The 14,850-nt window shown below is 43.9% G+C and overlaps 1 long non-coding RNA gene across 1 annotated transcript; it reads left to right on the forward strand.

Annotated features, from left to right (window-relative positions):
* The first annotated feature begins 1,602 nt into the window (after nucleotides 1-1,602).
* LOC141108196 (uncharacterized) lies at nucleotides 1,603-9,841 on the forward strand. Its single transcript, XR_012236023.1, has 3 exons — nucleotides 1,603-1,990; nucleotides 5,196-5,253; nucleotides 9,636-9,841. It is a non-coding gene; the product is annotated as an uncharacterized lncRNA (long non-coding RNA).
* The last annotated feature ends 5,009 nt before the right edge of the window (nucleotides 9,842-14,850 follow it).

Here is a 14,850-nt window from a genome sequence, read left to right on the forward strand (position 1 = left end):
TTGTAAAACTGCGGCTCAAACTGTTTTTACCGCCCTCTGCCCACCTTGTTTATTATTTTTTTTAGTAGACAAACACAGAAAACTGACCACTTGTGTACTGATCTGAAAATATACAGTTTTGGCACTTTACCTGGAAAAATCATGTAAAACCTTGGAGAGAAACAGTTAAAATCCATGTTAAGCCATTTTGATGTAATACAAGAACTTGGAGAAACTTGCATAACAGCAGAAAATGAGCCAAGGAGATGGAGAAGAAAAGTGGGGCAGGAAATAAAAGATACATTTATTGGCAGAGCACACTGGAAAATATTTGGAGGGGGGAATATGAAGAAACAGCAGTGCAGGACAGGGGAGCTGGGCTTAGACGCTTTCCAGTCCACATGATTCATTTGGATGCATAACGCATTACAGCTGCACAGCCACTAATTCCAAGAAAAGTTAGTGTGGAGGGCCTGTCATTCACTGGCCAGGATGCATCAAATAACCCATTTATTCTGGTGTGTGACTGCCCCCTAGTGACAAAATTGGAAAACAATAAATAAATAATTTGTAAAAGAAGCCAGTGAACAGGGAACAATCAAAATACTTGCAAACCCGTAGCTGCATAGCTTGTAGTCAGTTTTGCCTAATTTACAGACAAGTCTGTATTACGGAGAGTTTATTCTGAATTTTCTTTGTCCCTAGAACTGTCTCTAATTTTAAACACATCAACTTTACAATAAAATCACCAATTGTTTTCAAAATGCTACATACAGTCTTATTATCTGAACTAATGTGGTGTTTCAAGAAGGTCTCTATTAAAATCTATGCAAAGTTTTTATTTTTGTAAGGGAAGGATTATAACCTCGCCCTCTATATGTCCTGGTGAAGATTGTTACTGGGACTGTCGGTCTGGTCATAAAGCTTTCTTTTTTTTTCCTTTTTTTTTAAATCTTTTATTTAGTCAAAGGACAAGATCAATGGTCTCAAATCATTGCAAAAACACAGTGGCATACAGGAGGCACAAAACAGTGTCATTGCAAAAGCAAAAAATGCTTGAAATAGAAGAAATTATGCCCACCTAATGCCCCAATAACATTACATATATTCCTGACCAACACATATTTGAGACGTATCATCTAAACCAAACAAAACTAGGATAGACCATACCCAAGGAATAAAGTGCTAGGTAGAATGAGCCCACGGAACCAGCCCAAATAATTTTTCTAATTTTAGATGAGAGAAGGAATATCATAGAGACGTAGAATTATGGATCAAAAGAGAAAGAAGAAAATACACAGAATTTGAGAAAAAGGAATGTCGAGAAGTGAGGAAGAGAAAAGTGGGCGAATGGAGAAAAAGGAGGAGAAAGGAGAAAAAGACTGTGGGGGGGGGTGGAGAGATGTGAACTCACAAACCACATAGACAACACCCGGATTATGTGGCTGGTATCTCTGAGATCTATTTCCAATACAGACATAACAAAGCAGAGTCAATCCACAAAGTCGCATTCAGCGACCCTTATAAGAGAAGACAAACACGTTACATAACATCCAGGTTTTGGAGTAGCACCCTTGTTGATGACGTGCCGAGAGGATAAGATCCTCCCTTTTATTTATTTCCTCTACTTCCTTGAGACATAGGCCAGTGGTCGGAGACTGCAGAGACTTCCATTTGAGGGGAATACATGGCTTTGCAGCGTCAAGGAGGTGGCGCTTGACCGATTTTTGTTTTGTAAACATTCCTGGGAGCACTGGAGAAATGGAGAAGGAGAAAATCTGGTTCATCCGGAATCTGGCTGTCTCGTACCTTACAGCGGAGCCTGAGATGATGAGGGTGGCCTCTTGCACAGTTCCTGTCCGAGCACCCCTGGGGGTGGAGACAGGGACTGCTGGGACAACGGAAGGGTCCAGGTGCCTGCTGGCAGAAGGCCGAAGCTTGGAGACACAGGAACTCCTGTCGAGGAGACGTGGAAGCTGATCACCAGACTTGTTCAGCGGAAGCCAGGTAGGTAAGTACAGATTCAGGATCAGGTGCAGAGTCAGGAACAGGCAGAAGTCGGCAACAGGCTGGCAGCGAGTTACACAATCAGAAGGCAGAGCCATAGTCATAAGTCCAAGCCGAGGTCAGTATCATAAGCAGAAGCAGATAAACAGGCAGGGAGGATCCAAGAGAGTAGTCAGGGGAAGCCGGGCTTCCAGGAACAAAGTCAGCATGCAAAAGCAGTAAACAGGAACACAGGGACAAGCTAAAGACAATCCAGCACTGACACTAGGCAGACTCTCTGTTTAAAAAGGGCACCGTGCGCCAGGATTCATGGATGCGTGTACGTGCATGTGTGCGCGCCAACGCGCACTCGCCCGTATGGATGCACCATTGAGCATGCCTGCTCCGAACCTCACTCATCTCTGTCTAAGGCTCCGCGCATGCGCATCGGCATTAGAAGAATGGGTATTGGCAGCTGCTGAATGAAAACAAGCTCTTGCTGTATGAGTTCTCTGACACGGACGTTCCGTAAACTTTTGGGCAATGCGACAGATCTTTTTCCAAAAATTGTTCCAGCGTGGGGCAGGTCCAGAAAAAATATAAGTGTGTTCCCCGTTCCTCCTGGCACCTCCAGCAAAGATCGGAGTTCGAGGGAAAAAATTTTTGTAACCTCCCCGGTGTCCTATACCATCTGGTTAAAGTGGTTGTACACCCTGTACAACCACTTTTCCCTACAGGTAAGCCTATATTAAGGCTTACCTGTAGGTGCTTGAAATATCTCCTAAACCTCCACGGTTTAGGAGATATTTACTAAAAAGCCGAGTGCCAGGGGGCATGGCTTGGCTCTGTTCTAAGATGGACGCGTAATTTCCGAGCTCCTGTTCCCCGAGGTCCAGATACCTGCCTACAATAGCCCCACCGTGGATCCAAAATGAGCATACGCATCGGAGTACACGTTCCTGCTCTCCCAGGGACCAGGACACGCAGATCAGCCATCAAATACCGGAGATATTCCAGACACGGTATCAGGGAGCTATGATGGCGTCTCAGGCCTCCTCACACGAGGCGCGCTCATCCAACCGAGACACACTGAGGGACCAGAGCCGCAGTCCTCCCTCGCCGGACCTACATCTAACCTCTGCACTGAGCCTGGCAAACCTCTGCTCGGTAGCTACAGATACTAAAAACACACTGTCAATGGCTATCTCAGACCTCCGCTCTGACATACAGGCCATCGTCTTGTGGGTGGAAGAAGTAGAGGAAACACAAGCCCGCCATGACACCTCACTGTGCCATGTCCAACAAGTGACAGAATCCCACGCCACCTACCTGAGGGACATAAACCGCTATATGGAGGACCTTGATAATCCCGGCTAAGAGTAAGAGGTCTCCCTGAAACCGTGGACGCCGCTGAGGTCACACGAGCAGTCAGCGCCATTTTCCATGACCTCTTGCAAAGGCCCCCTGATGCTCCAATAGCCATGAAACGTATACACAGAGCACTGCGCCCAAGAGGTAAGGACACAGATCCGCCTAGAGATATTGTATGCTGCCTGAATGATTTCTTGATAAAAGAAGAAATACTGCGCAAAGCAAGAAGTAGAGGACACCTTACCTTTCAGGGCACATCTAATATCACTCTACAGAGAGGGAAGAGGGAAGTGAAACCAGTTAGATGTTCTAAGATTCAGAGCAATTGTCTATCGATGGAAGTTCCCTTTCTGCCTTTCAACAAACCACAACAATTACACAGTGAACCTCAGGGTGCCAGAGGATCTAGAACACTTCTGCACAATCCTCAATATACCCTTGATAGATTTGCTAGATTGGTACAGCGACTTACGCCTACCACCACTGCGAAGAGACCCATCCACTGCGAAGAGACCCATCCAGACCCACCCCTCTTACCCCACATTCTCTACTCCAAACTTCCCCCCTCACCCCCACACCTCTTTAGACCCCCCTGCCCTTTACACGTGGCGCCCTCTCTTGCTTCCCTCCTCTGGAAGGCCTATACCTGGTACGACAACACCACGAACCATCATGGCCACCACCAACACCATGCCAAAAAACGTCTCCCTCAAAGTAGTCTCACTCAATGCTAAAGGCCTAAATATACCAGAAAAACACTCTCAAGTTTTAACATACATGAGGAGTACAAAGGCAGATGTTGTGTTCTTACAGGAGACTCACTTCTTAACCGAAACAGTCCCTAAACTCTCCAATAGAGACTTTCCAATAAGCTATCACGCTTCAATGCCGAACTCCAAAACTAAGGGAGTCATGATTCTTATCTCTAAAAACACCTCTCTCAAAATCACAGACACGTTAATTGACGAACAGAGGAGATACGTATTCCTAAAAGGGAAAATCCGAGATAGACCAATTACATTAGCAAACATCTATTGCCCTAATGTATCTCAAGTTCCATTTATCCGCAAAACCTTGCATGCCTTAACCTCTTTCCAAAGTGGCATACTCATACTAGGGGGAGATCTTAATGTACCTCTAGATCCTCTCCTTGATACATCGCACCCTTAGACCACAAGAAAAAGACTTCACCTTTTTTTCGGCCCCACATAAAAAATACTCCAGACTGGACTATTTATTTCTCACTCAAAAGGACCTCCCTCTCCTGTCCAAGGCAACGATAGAACCCATGACTATCTCGGACCACCACCCAGTTACAATTACTCTGATCTTCACTGACCAAACCACATATACTAATATCTGGAGACTAGACCCCATATTACTGACGGATAAGTCCAGAGTATCAACACTCACGACATGCCTGACTGACTACTTGAGAGAAAACGATGCGCCAGAGTTTTCCAGTCTAACCCAATGGTAAGCACACAAATGTGTGATAAGAGGCAGGCTTATCTCAATGGCAGCGACTATTAAAAGAGAAAGACAACAGACTCTCACAGACCTGTTTCAGAAACTCAAGACATTAGAAGCCCTCCACAAACAGACTCTAGCACAAAAATCTTACCTAGAGGGAACATGAATTGTTACATCTGGAAAACTACAATAAGAGTGTACTAATAAGAAAGGATCGTAAATTTTTCCAGGATAAACTAGCCTTCTCAGGTGGCTATGCCTATAAATGGCAGAGGGGGGGTTTGTCTAGAAGAGGAATGTCTCACAGAAACCGTACACATAATGATAACACAATGTACAAATCAGATTCAGACATGTCAATCTCTTCATCTTCTGTCTCCTCTCAGAAACCACCAAACAAGATTGGACGAGGATCCTCGGCGAAAGGACGCACAGCGAGACGCGGTAATGGTGGTGGTATGTCACAGGGGGGCACCAACAGCAAAAAACGTATGGGCTCTCCCCAAACGTATCCTAGACGTTGTCCACCAAGTAGCAATTATGAATCAGGGGATGACACACAGGGTGACCAGGTGATGGGTGCCGCTTCACTTTCAATGTTTGCGAGTGATAAAACCAATGTACAAACACACGAAACCACACACGGTAAAGACCTAGGAGCGACACCTAAAACCACTCAATTTAGAAACAGCAACCAGGGCTCTGTCCCTTTAGGTCTAGCCCATACTCCCCTACCTCCAACAACACAGCTACGGACGGGCAAAATAGACAACTTTATGGTGAAACAAGTTCCGGGGAACCAGGACTAGATGTTATAAATTTATCTTCATACCAGTTATCACAGACTGAGATTGAAGTCTTGAGGCTTGGGTTGAGCTTCTGCCCCCTGCAACAAATTGATAAATTCACCCTTACTAAGGACTTGCATTTATTTGCAAGAAACCTTACTTACAAGTACATCTTTGATACAGAACGAGGTAAAACCCCAACAAGGGAGGAAGATCTATATAAGGGGTTTAAAGTGCAGGACTTCAGAGCCTTAGAAATACTCATACAACTATTGGATGAGAATGAGGGCTCGGTAAGCCCCGACGATTCTTCCAGTGAGGAGGAAGAATCTGAGATATCCGTAGACCCAGAACCAGTGAAATTCAAACCTAGGTCTCAAAAATTCCCTAACTTACAGACATGTCCAGCAATCTGGGCCTTTCTCAAACAGACAAAAAAACAAATTGAAGGTGTATCATTCCCACGCCAGATTGACAACAACTTATCACAGGCACAACGTCTGGCCCTTGAAGGGATTATCCATAACGACCAGATCATAATCAAACCATCCAATAAGGGAGGTAACGTAGTCGTTATGGATAAAGACACCTATATTGAAATGTGTAACAAGATCCTGAGCAATCAGGAATGGTACCAACAGGTCCCATCTGATAAGCTTATTGAAGCCAGAGCCCAATATAAAGCAATCATTACCCAGGCACACCAGCAGGCCCTGATTGACAAGGACCTGCTGGAGTACCTTGATGTTAAGTATCCTATTACACCCACCTTCTATTCCATCCCAAAGGTCCATAAAAGTTTACAAAACCCACCTGGACGACCTATAGTGTCTGGGATTGGTAGCCACACAGAAACTGCCAGCAGATATGTCGACAGTCACCTACGTCCTCATGTGATGGCACTGCCGTCATATCTGAAGGATACTCTAGACCTTTTAAAGGTAATTGAAAGACTTACAGTGCCCCCTGGAACCATCTTAGCTGCCATAGATATAGAAGCATTGTATTCCAGTATTCCACACAGTAAAGGTGTAGCAACCATTGCAACATTCCTCAGAGAACAGGATCGGAATGATTGGAGGTTGTGCCAGTTTATCACGACACTCCTTCAACACATTCTTACCACTAACATGTTCCTGTTCAACGGCTCCACCTACCTCCAGGTACAGGGGGTAGCGATGGGGACTTCTTGAGCCCCATTGTATGCCAACCTGTACCTGGGGGGGTGGGAGCGGGAACTGTTTTCGGATGACGGCGCTGCGGTACACCTTCGCCACATTTTATTGTGGCGAAGGTTTATCGATGACGTGCTGCTCGTCTGGACAGGATCTGCTCAGGAACTGTCGGAATTTATGATGTTCATATCAAATAACAACTTTAACCTCAATTTCACTATTCAATCTGACACCAATAGTATTGCTTTTTTGGATCTACGTCTCCATTTATAGTAACCTATATAGGAAGGAAACAGTGGGAAACACTATCCTACACTATTCCAGTGCACATCCACGCCCCTTAGTACGAAGTATACCGTACAGTCAATATTTAAGACTACGTAGAAACTGTGCGAGAGACGAGGACTTTTACCAAGAAGCCAAAGCATTATACGAACGGCATCATTACAAGGGGATACAGTAAGAAGGTGCTTAAAAAAGCATTTCAAAGGGCTAAAACACAAACATGTGAGTCACTAATCTTTCAAACGCATAAACCAGAAACCATACCGACTACTAAATTTGTCACCACTTTTAGTGCACATCAAAACATCTTTCGGCAACTTATGGCAAACAACTGGCATTTTTTATCATCCAATTATATCTAAATACGTGGCAAACAGACCAGAAATCATTTATAGGAAATCCCGGTCAATCAGGGATAGTCTGGTACATAGTCACTTTGCACCCGCCGCTCCCCTTCTTGGAGCGGCGGGTGGAAAGGGGACATTCAAATGTGGTGGGTGCGATCAGTGCCCATGGATCAGAGAAGGCACTGGCTGCCCCTTACCGAGAGGTGGGTACTACAAGTCCAAAACATATGCAGATTGCAATACCATCGGGATAGTCTATCTTGCAATGTGCTTATGTGGCGCATTTTATATTGGCAAGACGAAACGCCCGTTTGCAAAACGGATTCAGGACCACCTCTATTACCTTAACGCGGGGTTACTATATACCCCAATCTGCAAGCATGTCGGATTAAATCACAGTTATGATCCCACATTTATATAATTTTTTGCATTGGAGGTGATTCCAGAATCTGATAGAGGAGGGGACTTTGACAAGAGGATCCTCCAACATGAGGCTAGATGGATCTTTAGCCAAAGAGCCACCTATCCACCGGGCTTGAACACTGCTTTGTCATTTAAACCATTTTTATGAACTAACAACACCAATTTGATAATTTTCGATCGAATCTTCTCTTTGGTACCTCATATCTGGTGGCACATTAATCAATTAAGGGGTCTTCGTTCTTGTCTCCATAAATATAATGTAGACCCTATACATATTTAGCCTGATTGGCAAAACTCTGCTTGATCAACTGGCATGTCTTTATATGATACATCTGGCCCGCTGGATAGCATCAGTGGGGCTAAAGTTTTTTTTATTACGATATGGTTAATAATTTCTCTCCCTCTCTTCTCCCTCCCCTCCTCTTCACAACATCTGTAGTTTTCCCTCTCCCTTATTTTGTTTTCGTTTTTTTTCCCTCATCCCCCTCTTTTTTCCAATAGATACTATTATCTGACCCTATAGCACCATAAAGTCAATTATGTTTATTAATTACTGACAAGGTTTAATACAAATGATAACCGATGAATGTCTGTATACATTGTTGCATATTTATTGTTCCTGTGCATACGAATCAGTGTGACTTAGATTTGTAATAGTATCGATGCTGAGCTGCCTGCCTGGTACCTCACATCGGGGGTTCTCCTGCTCAGCCAGCGGTGATAGGGAAAAGAGTGTGGATGTTCGGGCGCCCCTGGTGGGAGGTTAGGGTTATATCATCTCCCTTCCTCCCTCCCCGCGCACGATCTAGCTGCGTGGTGTGCGCTGACGTAATGACGGCCAGTCTTGGCCGTCTTGCGCTTGCGCAATGCAGGGGCTCCCGCGCCGGAAGCAAAGTCAGGGGTCAGCTGACCCTCTGCTTCCGGGGGGATCACGGAGACTTAAGGAGACGCGACCAGCGTCTCCTTGAGCCAGCTTCATAGCAGCAGATACAGCGGACCTTATCCAGAGGGCGTTGGCCCCAAGTCACCTAACATCTACAACAACCAGAGGTAAATTATAGGTGGATAATCTCTTTACTCACTGATTATTGATAAACTAAAACTCTGACATGATCTAATCTGTGTAGATTGTAATTCAATACTGCATCGTCCCATTTACTAATACATACCCATAGTATAGTGCTCATAAAATGCTCTATATGCTACTATTGATCATATGGATGCACTCTGTGGTGGATGCTAAAGGTGTGTCAGCTATCTATACACACTGACACTTTGGCATCTACAGCAAACACAGATATGTATGTTGATCCATTTATGAAACTAACTATGTATTCTTATGGGTATATAAGGGAACTGTACCCACCTAGGCGGTCATTATTTTTATTTTTAATTGGCTTGTAGGGCGTCGCCCTATGGATACCAGTACAACCTATATTATTTAAAATGCATAAGACAGCAAAAGTCAGAGCTAATATATCAGCAGTAGGAACCACATTAATAATTACCTCTCCCCTTTACCGCAAAAATAGTTAAAAATATCTTTCTACACAGGATATACCTATTTAATAGGTTGGTCAGCACGTGATCCGACATCCCACTTTCCAACCCCTTAGGCTCTGACTGCCCTGGGGTAATGATCGCGGTCGGCTGTCAGCAGGTTGAGCCATTTGGTGTGAGTCTGGCTATGCACGCCTCACTTTAGGCATTGGTAACTACTACTGGGTAAGCACTTTCATTAGCCGAATAAATTGTACTTGTATAATGTAACTATAGAATGGTTTTTAATATGAATTTATGTAATCTAGAGATACCGACAGATGTAAGCGACGCCCTTGAAGAAGCAGGAAACTGCGAAACATGTTGGCTTACCGCATATTCTAGCATCTTTCCAGCAATTCGCGGATCAGCGATATTTAGTATTGAGTATCTCTAATGCACTATTTGTAGCTCATGATTTTATTATATTTGATATTACGTGTTTTGTAATCAATAAAATGTAATTTTTATCATCCTTTGAGTTTGTGCTTACCTTACTATACAGATAATATGGTCCACTAAAAAATCCCATTTCCTATGAGGTAGCCTAGGCTCCCTCCCCTAGTTTCTATTTGCGAATTAATCATTAGGGATTGGGGACCCATATCTGTATCTGGAAATAATCCAACATTATTCACCATTTCATTACCTAGATCTCATTGAAACACGCAAACTACTACAGGAAGAACTGGGTCGCAATGTAAGGAAAAAATTTATACTGACTCAACAACTGTTCTACGAATCGGGAAACAAAAGCGGGCACTTACTGGCCCAAGCATTACAATCAAGGAAAGCCAAAACGACAGTTCACAAATTACACTCCCCAGAAGGACACACATACACAAGAAACACTGATATAGCCCATGAATTTGAGAGATTCTACACAACACTTTATAACATAGACAAACCAAACATACCCAAATCCTCCAACGAGGAACGCCAAAATAAAATTAAACAGTTCTTAGAAAAGCACTGCCCCAAGGGAATTTCTTCAGAGTCTTCTAAGACTCTAGAAGGCGTGATCACACAACAGGAACTTAAAGACGCTATCAAAAACCTAAAGTCAGGCAAAAGCCTGGGCCCCGATGGTCTATCGGCTGTTTACTTTAAAACATTCTTTGACACGCTAAGCACGCCCTTCTTAAAAGCATTCAATTCCGTATCTAGTTCCAACCCACTTACTCCAGGAATGCACCAAGCACACATTACAGTCATACCCAAAGATAATAAGGACCCATCGCAACCGGCAAATTACAGACCAATCTCATTACGTAATGTGGACATCAAGATTTTTTCCAAAATACTGGCCAGTAGACTCCTACCACTACTCCCCTCAATCATCTCCCGAGACCAGGTCGGCTTTGTCCCTGGAAGAGAAGCCAGGGACAATACTATAAAAGCAATCAACCTACACCACCTTATAACAACTTCCAATCAGGCAGGCTTTTTTCTCACTTTGGAAGTGGAGAAGGCATTCGACAAGGTGTCGTGGGATTATATGGCTGCAGTTCTAAAAACCTTAGGCCCACACATGCTCAGTCTCATATTCTCTTTATATGCCAAACCTTCAGCCAGAATTAGAGTAAATAACACCCTGTGGAATGCCTTCCCCGTCCACAATAGAACAAGGCAAGGTTGCCCCCTTTCCCCCATTCTCTTTGTCCTCACGCTTGAACCCCCTACTATGCTCCAAAAGGCAAAATCCGACATAAGAGATATATCTACCAGACAAAGAGAATACAAATTAGCCGCATATGCGGATGACATTCTCCTATTACTCTCGAATCTGCACATCATCATACCGGTACTACTCAATGAATTTTGAAAATTTGGCCTAATTTCCAATGTTAAAATAAACTTCACTAAGTCTTTTGCTCTTAACATTTCCCTGCCCTCGTCCTTAGTCGCACACTTCATAGCAAACTTCCCCTTCCAGTGGCAAACAGAGGCGATCACCTACCTAGGCATACAAATCCCTGCAAAAGTATCGGACCTATACAAGAAAAACTGCCTGCCGATATTAAACAAACTTACAGAAGATCTCAAAAATTGGAATAGGCTGGTGTTCTCGTGGTTCGGAAGAGCAGCGATTCTGAAAATGAACGCCTTACCAAGAATCCTAGAACCTTCACAGATCCACAAAAAATTGGGTTAGACTGGAAGAATCCTTCACAAATCTTTCATTGGCCTTGATGCCCTGGATGCTGGAACGACATGTTACTATCGAATCAAAACTCCATCCTCTAATTGGACCAACCATACAATGCTTTCACAAGACTTGCAAACACTCTCCCCTTTCGACGATTCAAGGCCCAGTGACCCCAATCCGACTGAACCTGGACTTTCCCCCAGGCATGCTTGCTAATTTCTTAGTGCAACACTGGTCTGAGTAAAGGGTATTAGCCCACAACTTCTATGACCAAGAAAAACTCTGTTCAGCATCACACCTCTCGTCTAAACATGACAAACCTCAGATACCAGACTGGACATATCTCATGATCACACACTTTGACACAAATTTGACAAACAATCTTCCTGTTCCAGACCATTGACTCCTTTTGAGCACATCTGCTCTCAAAAGTCACCCCAGACACATTTGATTTCAACCACGCACTCCCTTCTTTTCACGGACCATAAGCCCAACAACTCGACAATGTGTGCTGCATGGGAAAGAGACCTGTCCATATCTATTTCTCCGGAAGAATGGGAAAAAATTTATATCAATATCCATAAGGGATCGATCAATGTGACCACTCAAGAGAATGGATTCAAAATCCAAACTCGTTGGTATCGCACACCTGCCTTACTACATAAATTCAACCCAGCAATTCCTGAGGAATGCTGGAGATGTACAGATCAAGCAGGAACCTTACTCCATGTGTGGTGGGACTGTTCCCATATTCAAGAGTTCTGGACAGAAGTACATAGGATAATTACTCATGTCACTACCTACGACCTAGACAGAACCCCCTCACAGTTTTTCCTACACCAGTCACACCTATTACACCGAACCTACCACAAATCGTTGGCGATGCACATGATAAATGCAGCAAAACAATGCATACCGACACACTGGAAATCCCGAACTTCCTCTTCAATTAAAGAATGGTTTGGCAGAATTAACAGGACCGCTGAAATGGAGGAATTGATTCACATAGCAAGAGACTCACCCCAAAAAATTTGGTATCAAATGGGCGTGTTGGAAACATTATCAAACAACATCAGACTATGCTCTACTTTACTCCCTGAATCATTAAAAGATCTGACTCAGGATAACCTGAAACATACCACTGAAAACACATTAACTGCCTAACTATCTCTCAACATTACTTCCGAATCTACCAGGCCCATAGAACCACCTGATGCCCATAATGCTAAGCAGCAAACATGGGCCTCGTGGGGATTCCCTTCAGAGGGGGGAAGCAAGAGATGGCCGCTGCTGCTATTGCAAAATCACAAAACTCTCCCAATTCAAATATTCCCGACATTACCCCCTCCACCCCTGTCCCCCCTATATCCACTCCGCATCCATATGCACCCAGGTCACCAGCCCCTTCCCCATGCCTAGGATGACCCACTTAGAAATGTATAACTCATAACTTCCCCCACCTCTTCCCAGTCTACCCCCCCCGATAAACCTGCTATCAGCAAATTGAACAGGATACCAATGACAAAACACCCCACATATGCAATAGCCCAAGCTATTATTCCATTACCAACACATGCCGTGATACACAGGACAACCTTCTAAGTGGAGAAGATCCCCGAATATCCCCAAGGGGGTTACGCATAATCACACACCATAACTCATGACAGATACACCTCTAAACACAGTTTATTCACTAGACAAGATGAATAGGACAAAGAAACCTTTACAGACCCACAACCCCAACAGGTCTAGAACTGAAACATACAAAAGATCTGTTCAGTCACACATTGCTCGCCCTGACATATGGGGATGCAATGTAACTTTGAATTTTTGACTGCCTATTCTCCCTATTATAGATCATATTGTCTCTGTTCAATATGTATGTTCAATGTCTTATGTAACCTTACCTATGTAAACAATAAAAACTTTTTTGAGAAAAAAAAAAGCCGAGCACCGATGACTACGGCGCCAGTCACAGAGCCGGAGTTCGCGGCCTCCGGAAGGAAGAGGGGCGAAGATGGACGCTCCCTGCTAGTGGGGACAACGGTGACATCGCGGGCTTCGGTTTCAGGTATGTGACACATAATGGGCTACTATGTGATGCATAGTAGCCCATTATGCTTTATCTTTGCAGGGAAATAAAGAGGAAATAAAACCCACCAGGGTTTACTTCCTCTTTAAGATTTTAAAGTTAGTTTCTTGCACTCTCGTGCAGATGGAAGATTTGTATGTAAATTGAAGGATATGTTTTGCTTTAGGCTGAATGTGCGGTTAAGGTCTCGTTCCCATTCATTAAGGCAGCATAGTGGATGAGTCTCCAGGGGTGTGATCAATAGGTTATAACTGGTCGAAAGTGTATGTGGCATCACGCCCTGCTCCAAACAGCATTCCTCTAGAGTCGTAAGAGGTTGGCAAAAATTGCCCGGGTGTGAGAGGGATCTGAAAAAATTATTACTGTAAGTTGGAAAGCTCCCCAAAAATCCAGATGGAAGGGACCTGAGGGATTTGTAAGGTTAGAGATCGATGGCCAACGTCCATTACTTAAGAAGTGAGAGTCCTGTGAATGACCAGAGTTCATCAAATTTTGAAAGGGTGCATCTTGATATCCCGGGGAAAAAAGGGTTTTCCTAGCATCGGGAAAAGTAGCGAATTTGGGGAAGAGAGAGATGCTTGAGTGAGCAGTGCGGTCTGACCAATAAGGGGATGGCTTTTCACCTCTTTGGGTAATGAGTTGTAGCACCAAGGTGCTCTACAAAGAGCTATGGCACTTTGAGAGGATTCCAGTTGAGCCCATAGTTTTGATGTCTATTCCAATCGATAAGTCTACCCAAATGAACCGCCTGATAATACTTTTGTATGTCTGGCACTGACAACCCCCCAAATTGTTTGGGCAGGATGAGCTGACTTCTCTTTAGGCGTGGTTGTTTGTGAGCCCATATAAATTTGAAAAATACCGCCTGAATCTGTTTGAAATAGAGGGAATATAAATTGGTAAAGCTTGTAGGAGATACAGGAATTTAGGAAGGATACCTATTTTGAGAATATTGCAACGGCAAAACCACAAATGGAGTCCCGTATTCCATTTGTTTAGGAGTGATCGTTCTTTTGAGGAGCGGAGGGGCGTTTAGTTTGAATATCTGTGATACTTTGGAAGGGATGAGTGTGCCCAGGTATGTCAGCGCAGAATTATTCCATTTTAAACGTAAAGTTGTGAGAGAAGCGGCTGCGGAAGACCAATCCTCATCACCTCAGATTTGGCAAAATTGAATTTAAGATTGGATAGGGCCCCATTACTCTCAAATTCCCTAAGGAGGTTCAGGAGCGAGATCAAGGGG

Source organism: Aquarana catesbeiana, linkage group LG09, assembly GCF_042186555.1.
Source record: "Aquarana catesbeiana isolate 2022-GZ linkage group LG09, ASM4218655v1, whole genome shotgun sequence".
Taxonomy (NCBI): domain Eukaryota; kingdom Metazoa; phylum Chordata; class Amphibia; order Anura; family Ranidae; genus Aquarana; species Aquarana catesbeiana.